The 14,128-nt window shown below is 42.4% G+C and overlaps 1 protein-coding gene across 2 annotated transcripts in view; it reads right to left on the bottom strand.

The window, feature by feature from the left end:
- Nucleotides 1-14,128, bottom strand: part of ATG10 (autophagy related 10) — a 141,973-nt gene that overhangs the window by 5,854 nt on the left and 121,991 nt on the right. The gene's annotated exons all lie outside the window — the stretch shown is intronic.

The raw sequence follows: 14,128 nt of genomic DNA, 5'->3' as shown, positions 1-14,128 counted from the left end.
TACTATTTGTTGTATTTCTTGCCCATCCTTTCTCTTCAGCCTCAGGGTGAAGTACATAATGAAGCATACTGAATAAAAATTTAAATATATACACAGTATACAATAATTAAAGCTAATATCTAAAAAATATCTAAAAAATATCTAAAAAATATCTAAAAATTAAGTTTAATCCTTAATTTCCTATTCTAATTGTGGCAAGGAAGGAAGCCTAAAACAGAGGAGTCTTACTGGCCCCAGATGATATATAATTGAGCTAACAATTCAGTAGTGTTGTTAGGCCTCAACCATAGGCCTGGTGGAACAGCTCTGTTTTGCAAGCCCTGCAGAATCATTTGAAGTCCCGAAGGACTCTGGTCTCCTTTAAAAGAGCTTCTCAGCAGGCTGGAGTCAAGCCCTGGCTCTGGTTGAGGCCAGTCTGATATCCTTGGGCCCTGGGACCCTGAGCAAATTTTGCTGGCTCAATCTTAATGGCCTTAGGGGGGGCATACAGTACCATCCAGTAATTACAGGTCCAAGACTATTTGAGGCTTTAAAGGTCATGACCAGAATTTTGAATCTGATTCAGTCTCCAATCTGGAGCTAATGTAGGCGGCTGGGTGAGTTTGGGTCAGTCACAGTTCTTTCTGAACTCTCTAAGCCTCACCTACCTTACAGGGTGTCTATATTTATGTTATATCTTTGATTTATATCCCACCACTCTCCATGGACTTGTGGTGTTACACAAAACAGATTAAAACCAATCACATATACCCTAATATCATTTTTAAAAAGGCGGCATAATCCCCAATCCTCCCAGGGAAGGGGGAGAGGAAGGATATGCCACTCTGAGATTCCTTCAGGTAGTAAATAGCAGGGTACAAAAAACAAACAAACAAACAGCCATTCTCTTTATCATCAGCAGAAAATGAACTATGAAGTCATAATCAAGGAGCCTTTAAATGACCACAAGATATTCCTGTTAGAGCAGGCTTTCCCAACCAGGGTGTTATATATATATATATATATATATATATATATATTGATGAGTATATATGATGAGTTAAACTTTTATTATGTGATCATATATACTCATATTGACCCCCCCCCTCACAGCCTGGAGGGGGTAGGAAGGGGAGGGGCCCTGGGTGGTCATGTACACAACTATGCTTCCCAACTGTATTCTGCACAATCGTGCTACTTTGGGGTTTTCTTGAAGCCTTAAGAATGTTTCGGGGGTTTCTCAATGGTAAAAAAGTTGAGAAAGGCTGTGCTAGAAGCTAACAGCTTTAATTTGTGCTCATAACAGAATGTGAAAGTATCCTGCCACTAGATGCCACCCTTAGTATACCGAGAAATTTTCAATGGGCTATATGGCCTGTTTGTAAAATATTCATGTGTAGTTTTCTGGTAAATCTCTCAGAATTATTTTATGTAAGATCTGAATTAACCAAGTTTGATGCATTGAAAAGTCAGTGTCTGAAACTACCTCCATCTCCTAAGAGGGAAGACAGTTCATTCTGGGCCTATGAAATTTATAGGATTGTTTAATTATATGCAAAACAGAAAAACCAAAACAAATTTTAAGTATGTAAAAGAATGCTGGATAAATTGGCAAAGGAGTTAGGGAGGGATGGGGTGCCAAAAAGTTGAAGGAGGTAGCTGAGCCAACAGATTTAATGCATAGGGAATAATGGTTGGAGGGTGAAGCCAAATACTGTTTTTACAATAAAGTATAACAAAGATAACATGAAAATATACATAAACGGTCACAAAAGACATTGTTAATCATTGTATGACCATTAATATTCCCTTTAAAATGGTGATAAAGTCCCAAGAACAAAGGTAATTGACCATCAACGCTGATTTCTACAAGCTGCCTCTGACCCAGGTTTCAACTTCAGGAGTAGAAAAGAGGAAGAGTCCAGAAGTACCTTAAAGACTAACAAAATTTGTAGCCAGGTACGAGCTTTCGTTAGTCCATACTCACTTCTTCAGATATAGTTAGAAGACTCACATAAGGTCATACCCTGCCACACATTTTGTTAGTCTGTAAGGTGCTACAGGACTCTGAATCTGATAGCAAGAGTTGCAGGTGGTGATTTCTCAGGCCACAGGGGCAATCTGTAAGCAATCTGTAATACTCCTGTACATATACAATTATATACAATTATATAATCTGCACTCAAATAAAACATGCTCAGTGGTCTCAATTTGACTTTCATTGCAGATGCAAAGGCAATCCATGTGGGACTCCATTAAATTTTCCACTCAGATATGCAGAGGGCAGGGCACTATAAAGAGAGACCATAGTAACTTTTTTGTGAGTGCAGCTTTTTTGTGAGTGCAATTTGCGAGGGTGCAACAAAAGAATCCATCCGAATTAAATTTGCAAGACCCAGCTGCCGGAAAAGCAATTTTAACCAGAATGTAAAAGCAGAAATCCAAAGCCTGATGTGCTTTTTAAAAAAGTTTTAACCTTATTTAGTGCATATACCTGGTTTGTTACTATTGCTACTGAACTCTTGCTGTTTTCTCTTGCTACAGAGAGATTAAAATGGCTACCCATTTGGATCCAGTGTCAGGAGAACAATTTTCAAAGCTGGATATGCAGGGCCAGAACTGTTGAGAAAATTCAGCAGACTCCTGATTAAAAATGAAAAACACGTGCACAAAATTACAAGCCTCAGCACCCAGTTTTATATCTCAGGGGTAGTCAACCTGTGGTCCTCCAGATGTTCATGGGCTACAATTCCCATGAGCCCCTGACAGCATTTGACTTTATCTAACTTCAAGCAGATTTAACTTTTTGCTCTTTCCTCCCTAGCTTCAAGAAACAGGACACACCAAATTTTTCTGTGGCAATGGAGTGGAGGAAAGTGTATTTAGTCATTACTCTCCACTCAGTTTGCGGAACTGCAAAATACAATGCACCACATATATATTGTGCATTCTAATTCTGATCAAGGGAATGGTAGAGGACAGGAAGGCCTGGAGGATCATTGTCCATGGGGTCGCAATGGGTCGGACACGACTTCGCACCTAACAACAACAATTCTGATCAAAATGTTATATAAGACAAAATCAACTGAATACAGCTACTACTACCCTACTGGTAATGTTGTTGAAGTCCAAATTTTCCTAGTTGGTGACTGGTAAGGTTCATTTTCAATGGGAAATAATAGTTATTTTCACACTTTGCCTCTAGCTTAGGTTACATTCCCTGCTGGGGAAGAATTTCATGCTCACCTTGTATGAGAGATCAATGGACTGCTGTTTTACCCCAATGAGTACCCAAACCAATAAAGGACAAAAGATCAGAGTTTGGACTTATAGTTTGATCAGCTTTGCTGAGCCTATTATAAGTGTTACAGTAGCCCATTTATCTCTTTAAGTGGGTTAACTATTAGGCCTAAAACATTGTTCAAGGGGATTGTCATAATTAGCCACAGATATCTTCAATCAGATTCCCATTCACAACACTTAAGAGTTGTACTGCTCTTTAATCTACTGGGTGGTGACAGCTATTTAAGGCTAAGTAGTAAGGCTAGAACAACTAAAGATCTGCCTAATTGGGGTTAACCAATAACCTCCCAGGGGGGGTATCATGGTAAGGTCTCCAAAGGACCCTAAGGATGTCATACATTGCAAACAAAGCAAGCATATGGAAAAGCTTTTACTTGAGTTAACAGGGCTCCTGGGTTTGAGAACATGGACCCTGCAACCAGCAGAAGAGTACTGGATGAGCCACAATCAAATCAATGAAAAATCCTGTATGGTGCCTTATATATAGCTTGCAATCACAGCTTTTATTGCTCCATCTCCTGCTGGTAGAAAATGCTGTCAAGCTGCCGCTAACTTATGGTGACCTCACAGGGTTTTTGAGACAAGAGATGTACAGAGGTAGTTTGCCATTAGCTGCCTGTGTGATGCAACCTTTAGCTATCCAGATCACAGTCTCTGTGGGGCAAGACTAGCCACTATTTCCTCCCAGCCCCTTAGGATACCACCACCACTTCAAGTAAAATCCAGGCCCCTTTCTATCATATGGTTGCCTGAAGACAGTAGCATGCCAGAGAGCCCGGCAAGTGAGTAAAGACTTGTGCTAACTCAAATTAAGCAAAATTTATTTCAACAAGGTACAAACTCAAGGTAATGCAAACGACAGGCCCAAGCACACTAAGGAAAATAAACAAAAAGGCGGGCTCTAACTAAGGTACTTACAGTCCATGTTGCATATGATTCGGGTAGCGGCAGGATGCTCCCATCCTGGTGAATCCGCAACTCTCTTTAGCATCATTCTCCTCTGTCATCCTTCATAGCAAAACACCTGCTCCAAGTAAGTACTCCAACAAGAAGTACTTACAAATACTAACCAGGGATGACACTGCTTAGCTTCTGAGATCTGACAAGATCAGTCTAGCCTAGGTCATCCAGATCAGGGACTCTACTTCCTACATGCACAGTTGTTGGAAGACATGCAGCAACCCCGAAAGCCCAAATGGAATACGGAGCGAGATTGAAAAAGAACATGGCAGGAAGAACCTCAAGAGTAGATAAAATGAATCCCAGCAGCTTAGCTTTGACGGAGACATGAGGGAACAGAATAAGCATTGCCTCCACCATGCTCCAGCTACTGTCCAATAAAGCAATTGCAAAGGGATACGTTTGGCTAGTTCTGCTTCCCTCAGACTCCAGGAAAGAAAAGGGTAATCAGAATGTTCATTCTGTGAAGTGGGGGGGGGGGTGGCGGCCTAGAGATAGATAGATAGATAGATAGATAGATAGATAGATAGATAGATAGATAGATACATCAATTCATGCAGAAAATTACATTTGATTCTGATGACCACCACATGTAGGGAGGTCCAACTTTTGCCTGCCACATTCAGCATACAAAAGCTCACTACAGTTCTGTGACTAGAAATGAACCAACTGCTATATGTAGGTGTAAGCAAGAGAGGGAAAGGGAATCTGGCTGTCATGTGTGTGCACACATGCCAGGGGTATAAACCAGCATGACTATAAAAGAAATTCTCTGAGAAACTTCATGGATCTCCATTCCTTACACCAAAACTGCTAAGTCCACAAAAACAAATCTCTTTTTTCACTGCCAGAAATCATCAAGAGTCTACCAATGAGCACATGTGTATAGTTTGCACTATTTCTTGCCAACTGAGTCAAATTCACACTTTCTGCTGGTTGGAAAATAAATGCTACCTCAAGAAAGCCAATTAGAACATTGGATGCCAAAATAAATGGTGGGGAAATGACACAGTTGTTTGACCTTAATATAAAAATGGTTTCACGCCTACTAAATAAATCCTCCACTATTAATTGTTATGTAGCTCGCATTTCTGGATATAAAATTATGAAACAAAGCAGTTCAAAAGGAATGAGCAGAATGAAAATGTCTAAGAGCTTTTCTGCACATTGTTAATTATAGCGTGAAGCCAGCTGTATTGGCAAAGCGCAAGAAAAATAGCGACTCATTGGCACTCCACACCTCTCTAGGTGTATCACATGTTTTCATGCATCTTGCACTCCTCACAAACACGAGAAGAGAGAGCAATGCGCTTTGGGCTTGTTGCGCTTTTGGGCTGCCCACCCCTGTCAATCACTTTGGCCAACCAATCCTCTCCCAGCATGGCTGATTGATATGCGAACTTCCCATGATTGCAGGGTTTTTTTTAATGTACTTATTTGTTTAAACTCCTAGCTGCATATTCATGTACTTGCCCTGTATCTGGTCTTTCACTGGGTCCTAATCCTCTCACTTTATTTTGGCATCACCTAGAGGCTGGCAACCTTATTTCTGATCAAATCCTGTCTATCATAGTGACTTGAATTTATCTTTTGAAGGCATTCCTAGACCTTCCTGCCAGGCTGCAACGTATTTTCACAGATGATCTTTTCACTCAGCTTCCAGCCTAGTGACCTCATCTTGCTATGACCTCAAGCTAATATTGTAATATTGCAAGTGATTAAGGTGTGCTTTTGAAAACTGGAAACTACAAGTGGTATCATCTTAGTATAAGACTCCCTGCTATTGGTTTCTTTCTGGAAGCAATAACTTATCTTACTTCTGTTGGGGCAATATGACTGCTAGGGTGGTGCTCTGAGAACAAAACCATTCTGAGGCATTCCTGGTTCCTATTCAAACTCCTTTGTTCCAGGAGTTTACCAACATCTGAGTTGGTACATTTTCTAAAGGCAGCCCAAACCTTTTCTGTTTGGGCTGGTGTTTTGTTGCTAGGGCTGAAAACTATTCAGGAATATTATACTTGGCTACACAGGGTCTATTTTCTTTATTAACCTGTTTTATACATGCTGCTTCTCATCAGTCTTCTGGATAATGTGGGTTATATACAGAAGTTAGAATGTGTTATTTTATCTCTTCCTGATTTTTCAAGGAAGTGAAGATTAAGTTGTAATCCAGAATTTGAAAGCACTGCCCAAATAGGTAAATCATCTTTGTTAGCTGGCTGTATGTTTTTCCATTGTTATTGCCAAGTTAGTAATCTAACCTGCTTAACTATCCATGTTCTAAAGTACATCAGTAAACTTACTAAGTAATGAAGAACAGAACTGGCAAGTGATTTTTCCCCCTTGAAAATAATGGGTTAATTATTTCCAAAGTATCTGAGCTGCATGTAAGCTTAACAGGATGATTCACAAGCCACTTATACTGATGTAAATAACCCCCTAGATGTTCTTTGTGGTTATTTATATATTCACAAAAAACGTAGGCTGGCTCTCTCTCTCTCTCTCTCTCCCCCCTTATGTTCTTACCCCACTGTAATCATAGTTGCTTGTTAGCATTATATGGCCAGTTAACTGCAAATATAACATTTTAAATACACGTGTGTATTTTGGGGTGTTTCCAAACCATTAAAGCAATTCCTTATCTTCCTTTTACCTTATGTTACCAACTTCAGTGGCATTATATCCCTGGCACACACAAAGTAACAGGCCTTGATGCCAATACTGGTGATTCTCTCTGTGTTTAAACTCCTCAAGAGGATACAAGATCTCACCGCCAAATTAGAAACAACAGTGAAAGGTTCATGGCCATACCTCCTACTTTTAACTGTTCTTCACTGGGATGCTTTCCCAAGGTAAATTGCTTAGGGAACTTAAAGGTACCAATACTGCAAAAAGAGAGGTCTTCCAAAAGAGAAATAAATGTGTGTGTGGGGGGGGGGCATCCCTGCTTTGGCGTATTACGTGAACACACAATGCACATTCCTTATCTGGCAATGCCCTACTTCCTTTTCTTGTTTATCCTACAATTCCTGAATCAGGAATTTTAATTAGGACACCTGGGGTACCCAAAAGGATTTGCAGGAGGCACTGCACTTCCCCACACTGTTTCCTCTTCTCCTCCTTGCCGTCCTGATATCGTCACTTTCACCCCACTATCAACCTGACAATGAACCAATCTATGCAAGAAATACATTTTCTGGACACTACTGTAAAAATAAACAATGGATGCCTAGAGACCACCTTATACTGAAAACCTACTGACCAACAAACATACCTGCATGCCTCTAGCTACTGTCTTAAACATACCAAACAATCCATTGTGTATAGCCAGGCCCTAGATTACAACTGCATCTGCTCCAGTTCCACAGACAGAGATTTTCACCTGAAGGGTTTACAACAAACCTTCTTGGAACTAAAGTACCCAGCCCATGAGGTCAAGAAACAGACTGACAAAACCAGAAGGATACCCAGAGAAAACCTGGTAGAAGACAGGCCCAAAAGAGACAATAACAAAACACCACTAGCGGTTACATATAGCTATCAACTCAAAGCAGTTTAGCACATCATCAGTGACTTGCAGTCTCTACTGGAAAATGACAGTTCTCTTTCCCAAGTACTGGGGGGGCAAGCCTTTTCTTGTGCACAGAACCCCCCCCCCAATCCGAAACAACTCCTCACCCACAACAATGCAACATCTAATCTGAGCATGGACACCAGTACCAGAACTTGCAACAAACCCAGAACTTTGCTGCCACATATATTCCAATAACACAATCACTGGACCTAACAACTTCACCTGAACTATGACAGGCTTATTCACATGCTCATCCTCTAACATTGCATAAGCCATTAAATGCCAACAATGCCCCCTCTGTTCTTTACCTCGGACAAACAGGTCAACCCTCCAACAAATAAATGAGCACAAGTCTGACATAAAAAATCACAGGACTGAGAAACCTGTGGGGGAACACTTCAGCCTTCCAGAACATTCAATAAGGGGCCTCAAATTAGCTGTTTTATTGCAAAGAAACTTCAAGAACAGACTAGAAAGGGAGATTGCAGAAATACAGGTTATTTTTTTTGTTCTTGTTAGGTGCAAAGTTGTGTCCGACCCATCGTGACCCCATGGACAATGATCATCCAGGCCTTCCTGTCCTCTACTATTCCTCAAAGTCCATTTAAGTTTACACCAACTGCTTCAGTGACTCCATCCAGCCACCTCATTCTCTGTCGTCCCCTTCTTCTTTTGCCCTCGATCACTCCAGCATTAGGATCTTCTCCAGGGAGTCCTTCCTTCTCATGAGGTGGCCAAAGTATTTCAGTTTCATCTTCAGGATCTGGCCTTCTAAGGAGCAGTCCGGGCTGATCTCCTCTAGGACTGACCGGTTTGTTCTCCTTGCAGTCCAAGGGACTCGCAAGAGTCTTCTCCACCAACAGAGTTCAAAAGCCTCAATTCTTTGATGCTCGGCCTTCCTTTATGGTCCAAGTTGCACAGCCATACACTGCAACTTTGAAGACCATAGCCTTGACTAGGCGCACTTTTTTTGGAAGGGTAATGTATCTGCTTTTTAGGATGCTGTCTAGATGTGCCATTGCTTTCCTCCCCAGGAGCAAGCGTCTTTTAATTTCTTTGCTGCAGTTCCCATCTGCAGTGATCTTGGAGCCCTGGAATATAAAATCTGTCACTGTCTCCATTTCTTCCCCATCTATTTGCCAGAAACTGAGAGGGCCAGATGCCATGATCTTCGTTTTCTTGATGTTGAATTTCAAGCCAACTTTTGCACTCTCCTCCTTCACCCACATCAAAAGGCTCTTTATTTCCTCTTCGCTTTCTGCCATTAGAGCGGTATCATCTGCGTATCTGAGGTTGTTGATATTTCTCCCTGCAATCTTGATCCCAATTTGTGCCTCATCTAACCCCGCCTTTCTCATGATGTGCTCCGCATAAAAGTTAAATAGACAAGGTGACAGTATACACAAGTAAATGTTCTTCTAGAACTTCCTAGCTTTCTCCATGATCCAGCGTATGTTGGCAATTTGATTTCTAGTTCCTCTGCCTCTTCGAAATCCTGCCTGTACTTCTGGAAGTTCTCGGTCCACATATTGCTGGAGCCTAGCTTGTAGGATTTTGAGCATAACCTTGAGTGCAATGGTGCGGTAGTTTGAACATTTTTTGGCATTGCCCTTCTTTGGGATTGGAATGTAAACTGACCTTTTCCAATCCTGTAGCCACTGTTGAGTTTTCCAAATTTGCTAGCATATTGAGTGTAGCACTTTTACTGCATCGTCATTTAAGATTTTGAATAGTTCAACTATAATGCTACCACCTCTACTAGCTTTATTGTTGCTCAGACCTCCTAAGGCCCATTTGACTTCACATTCCAGGATGTCTGGCTCCAGGTCAATAACTACCCCACATGGTTATCAGGGTTGTTAAGCTCACTCTTGTATAGTTCTTCTGTATAATTTTGCCACCTTTTTTAAATCTCTTCTGCTTCTGTTAAAATCTCTTCTGCTTCCCTTCCATTTTGGTCCTTTATCATACCCATCTTTGCATGAAATGTTCTCTTCATATCTCCAATTTTTTGAAGAGATCTCTGGTCCTCCCTATTCTATTTTCTTCTATTTGTTTGCATTGTTCATTTAAGAAGGCATTCTTGTTTCTTCTAGCTATTCTGTGGAATTCAGCATTCAGTTGAGTGTATCTTTCTCTTTCTCCCTTGCCTTTCACTTCTCTATTTGTAAAACAGCTATTTGTAAAACCTCCTCAGACAGCCATTTTTCTTTCTTACATTTCTTTTTCTTTGGGATGGTTTTAGTTGCTACATCTTGTACAATGTTGCGAACCTCGGTCCATAGTTCTTCAGGCACTCTGTCTATCAGATCTAATTCCTTAAATCTATTTGTCACCTCTACTGTACATTCATTAGGGATATGATTTAGTTAATGCCTGAGTGGCCTAATGCTTTTCTCTATTTTCTTCAATTTGAGCCTAAATTTTGCAACAAGAAGCTGATGATCTGAACCACAATCGGCTCCTGGTCTTGTTTTTACTGACTATATAGAACTTCTCCATCTCTGGCTGCAGAGCAATTTCTGTGTTGACCGTCTGTTGTTGTCCATGTGTAGAGTCGTCTCTTGGGTTGTTGGAAAACAGTGTTTGCTATGACCATTGTATTCTCTTGACAAAATTCTACCAGCCTGTGACCTGCTTCATTTTGTACTCCAAGGCCAAACTTGCCTGTTATCCCGGTTATCTTTTGGCTTGCTACTTTAGCATTCCAATCCCCCATGATGATAAGCATATCATTTTTTGGCGTTGCTTCTAGAAGGTGTTGTAGGGCTTTATAGAACTGGTCAACTTCATCCTCTTCAGCAGCAGTGGTTGGGGCATAGACTGGATTACTGTGATGTTGAATGGTTTGCCTTGGATTCGAACTGAGATCATTCTGTCATTTTGGGGATTGTATCCCAAGACTGCTTTTCCTACTCTTTTATTGATTACTAGGGGCAAAGCCCGTTGTCTCCAAGAATACAACGGGCGCTAGAGCTTGGCAGTGGGAAGAAGACGGGGAGTTGTCCAGTCTGTAAGGGCATGGGGTTGTCATGTGTGTTGTGTGGGAGGCTGTGGTGGCATGGTGGCAAATGAGGCCATGTGTGAGGAGATATGGGTGTCAAGAACCTGTGGTGTGGAATGTTCGTAGATTGTGGGAGAGGACTGACCTTTGGGAATTGTGGCATAGTGGTTACAGATGAACTTTCCAGAGCCATGTCCTCAGATATGTGAAGGGAAAATCAGACTGGAGACTCTTCTTAGGGGAAGATTACATGGCAACCAATTCCCCCCAGTTCTGCGTCATTTCCCTTCTTGTGTGAATTAGGCCACATTCACCAAAATGCCCCTCTGCCCTAATACACATAAAGTAGTCACAGTACACAGGTGTCCACCCTGTTCCTTCTGTCTCCCATATTTTCACTGTTGGTAAAATGTTATGTGCCCACATGCTTCTTTCATGGTTGCTCCTTAGAAGAACGGATTTTTGTACCCTATTGCTTACTACCCAAAGGAGTCTCAAAGCGGTTTACAAACACCTTTTCCATTTGTCTCTCCACAATAGTCAACCTGTGAGGTATGTAGGGTTGTGAGAGATCTGAGAGAACTGGGAATGGGCCGCAGTGACCCAGCAGGCCTCAGGTGTCTCAAAGTATTTTCCAATCGTCTTCCCCTTCTCTCCCCATAGCAGACTCCCCTTTAGGGAGGTGGGGTAGCGAGCCTCACAGGGAAGCTGGCACCCCCAAGAGGAAGACTGTCTGTGCACAGCAGTCTTAACCTTAGTAAGGTTTTTAATACTGTTTTTTTATTTGCCAGGCCAAGGTTATTTGCCAGTTACTATTTCAGTTACGATGTGTCTCCAGACATTTACTTGTTCTCTATTTAGTTTCAGGCTGTAAATATTTATTTAGATCTTCCTGCACTTTCCAGACTCACAGGACTGATGCTGGTCTGCCTGTCTGAGCCCCAGAATACAAACAGTTGCTGATAAGGGCTGGCCATAACCCATAGGCCAGGAGGGACACTCCTGCACCACTCCCTACCAACTGCAGGAAAAAATGGCTCATTTGAAGGCTGGACTCTGAGGCATTGTACGATTTTGAAGTCCCACCTCCAAACCTCCAGGAATATTTCCAACCCAGGGGTAGCCAACCTACAGGTGTGGCCTGGAGAGCTCCTGGAATTACAGCTTACCTGCAAAGTATAAAGATCAGCTCCCCAGGCAGAAAGGGCTACTTTGGACAGGGTTGTGGTAGAGAAGAAACATTTAAGGCTTCCCACACAGGTTGTTGTTGAATTGAAATACTTGAGACCTACTGCACAGGGTTGTTGTGCAGATGAAACAGGATACAAAAGAGCCAGTTTCCTCTGCAGAATAAGGCTGTGCAGTGGCCTCAAATCTGCAGAGAGTTGCAAAGAAGAAAGACACATGGCTTGGCTGTGTCTAACCTCCGGGCAGAGCAGTATTTTAAGTGAGAAGAGGCTTTTCTGTGGCCTCCCTATCAGGCAACTGTTTGGCAGAAGGGGAAAGTCCCCCACCCTCAAAAGGAAGGCCCTCAGGCTCCCCTGCGTTGCTCTTGGAAAGGCCTCCTTCCCTCAGTCAGGGCCTGTCAGGGGCTCCTTCGCAGCAGGCCTGAAGGGGGGGAGGGGGAGCACTCTGCAGCCTCCTGCCGGCTCTGTCAGGGTTCTGAGGCAATTTACAGTTGGACATGGCAGTTAGGACAGCCTTGGGGCGAAAAGGGCTGGCACAGCCTGTCCAAGCCTCTGTTCTCATCCCCCTTGGCAGCCCGACTGACCTCCTCTCCCTTTGGTGGTCAGGAGCAGATTGGCAGCCAGACTGGGCTGGGTGAATAGAATTTTGGTCTGTCCTGGTGAGGGGCCAATAGGAAGGCACTTTGCATGCCTCCCCATTGGCTGCTTGGCCCTGGATGGACACTCGGAGGGCCCAATCAGGAGCCGCTTCGCGGCTCCTGATTGGGCCCTCTGAGTTTTTATCTTGGACAGGGCCCGCCCTAACTCCTCCCCAGGTGGCCTTACTCTTTTATTTAATAGGACCCTGTCCTATTTAAAGATGATGATGAAGGCTACTCCATTCCTTCTGAGAGATTCTTAACCACAGTAGTATACCTGATGGTCATCTGAATTAAATTCACCCATTCCTGTCCATTATAGTTCACTAATTCCTATAATGTCGATGTTCAGTCTTGTTATCTCTTGTTTGACCACATCCAGCTTGCCTTGATTCATGGGTCTAACATTCCAGGTTCCTATGGAATAAAAGTCTTTACAGCATCGAACTGTCTTTTCGCCACCGGTTCCCTCCACAACTGAGCGTCCTTTCGACTTTGGCCCAATCGCTTCATTCATTCTGGTGCTAGCCGTCTGCTCATCCCCAGTAGTATATTGGACACCTTCTGACCTGGTGCTACCCGTCTGCTCATCTTCCGGCATCATATCGTTTTGCCTTTTGAACCTGTCCATAGAGTCATTGCAAAGATACTGGAGTGGTTTGCCATTTCCTTCTCCAGTGGATCACCTTTTGTCAGAGCTCCCAGCTATGACCTGTCCGTCTTGGGTGGCCTTGCACGGCATAGCTCATAGCTTCACTAAGCTACGCAAGCCCCTTGGCCACGACAAGGCAGCGATCCTTGAAGGGGACAGGTTATTACAACACTAAAAACAATGGAATTCCCAGGACTCAACAAGGATATTTGTTTCTTATCTCACTACGTATGCTACCCTCATTCAACTCTTATATTCACATTCCTTACAATCCCCTCTTCTTTTTATTTTATTTGGGACAATGAGACTGCAATGTGATGTAAGTAAGTTTGTAATGCTATTTAGAATCTAACTTTCTGTTTTCAGGACAGGATAACATACTCAGCATGGCTTGTTATTTGTGGGGATTCCTGCATGCTTGGGTGGAGATGGATGGGGCTAACAAGTCACTTTTAATTACTTCTTTTCACAACTGAGAAAGTGTCAGCCATTAATCACTAACTTTACATTTTTATTGCTCCAATGTTTTTGTAAACAACAATTGAACTCATAGCACTGATTGGTTTTTCTAGCAACGAATTATCATACTGCAAATTTTGACTTATGATGCTGCTCAATAATTTGCTACTGATTTACTTTCTCCTTATATCTGTACTCTTATGATGCCTATTACATTGTCTAAGGAACTGTGCATGCACACAAAAGCTCATGCCTTAACTAAATCTTTGTTGGTCTTAAAGGTGCCATTGGACTCAAACGTCAGACCAACGTCGCTATCCACTTGAATCCTGCTCATACATGGAGCTCTTTGGTTCTGAGTCCTAAAGCACA

Source organism: Paroedura picta, chromosome 7 (genome assembly GCF_049243985.1).
Source record: "Paroedura picta isolate Pp20150507F chromosome 7, Ppicta_v3.0, whole genome shotgun sequence".
Classification (NCBI taxonomy): Eukaryota; Metazoa; Chordata; class Lepidosauria; order Squamata; family Gekkonidae; genus Paroedura; species Paroedura picta.
This window is presented reverse-complemented; position numbering and strand designations above follow the sequence as displayed.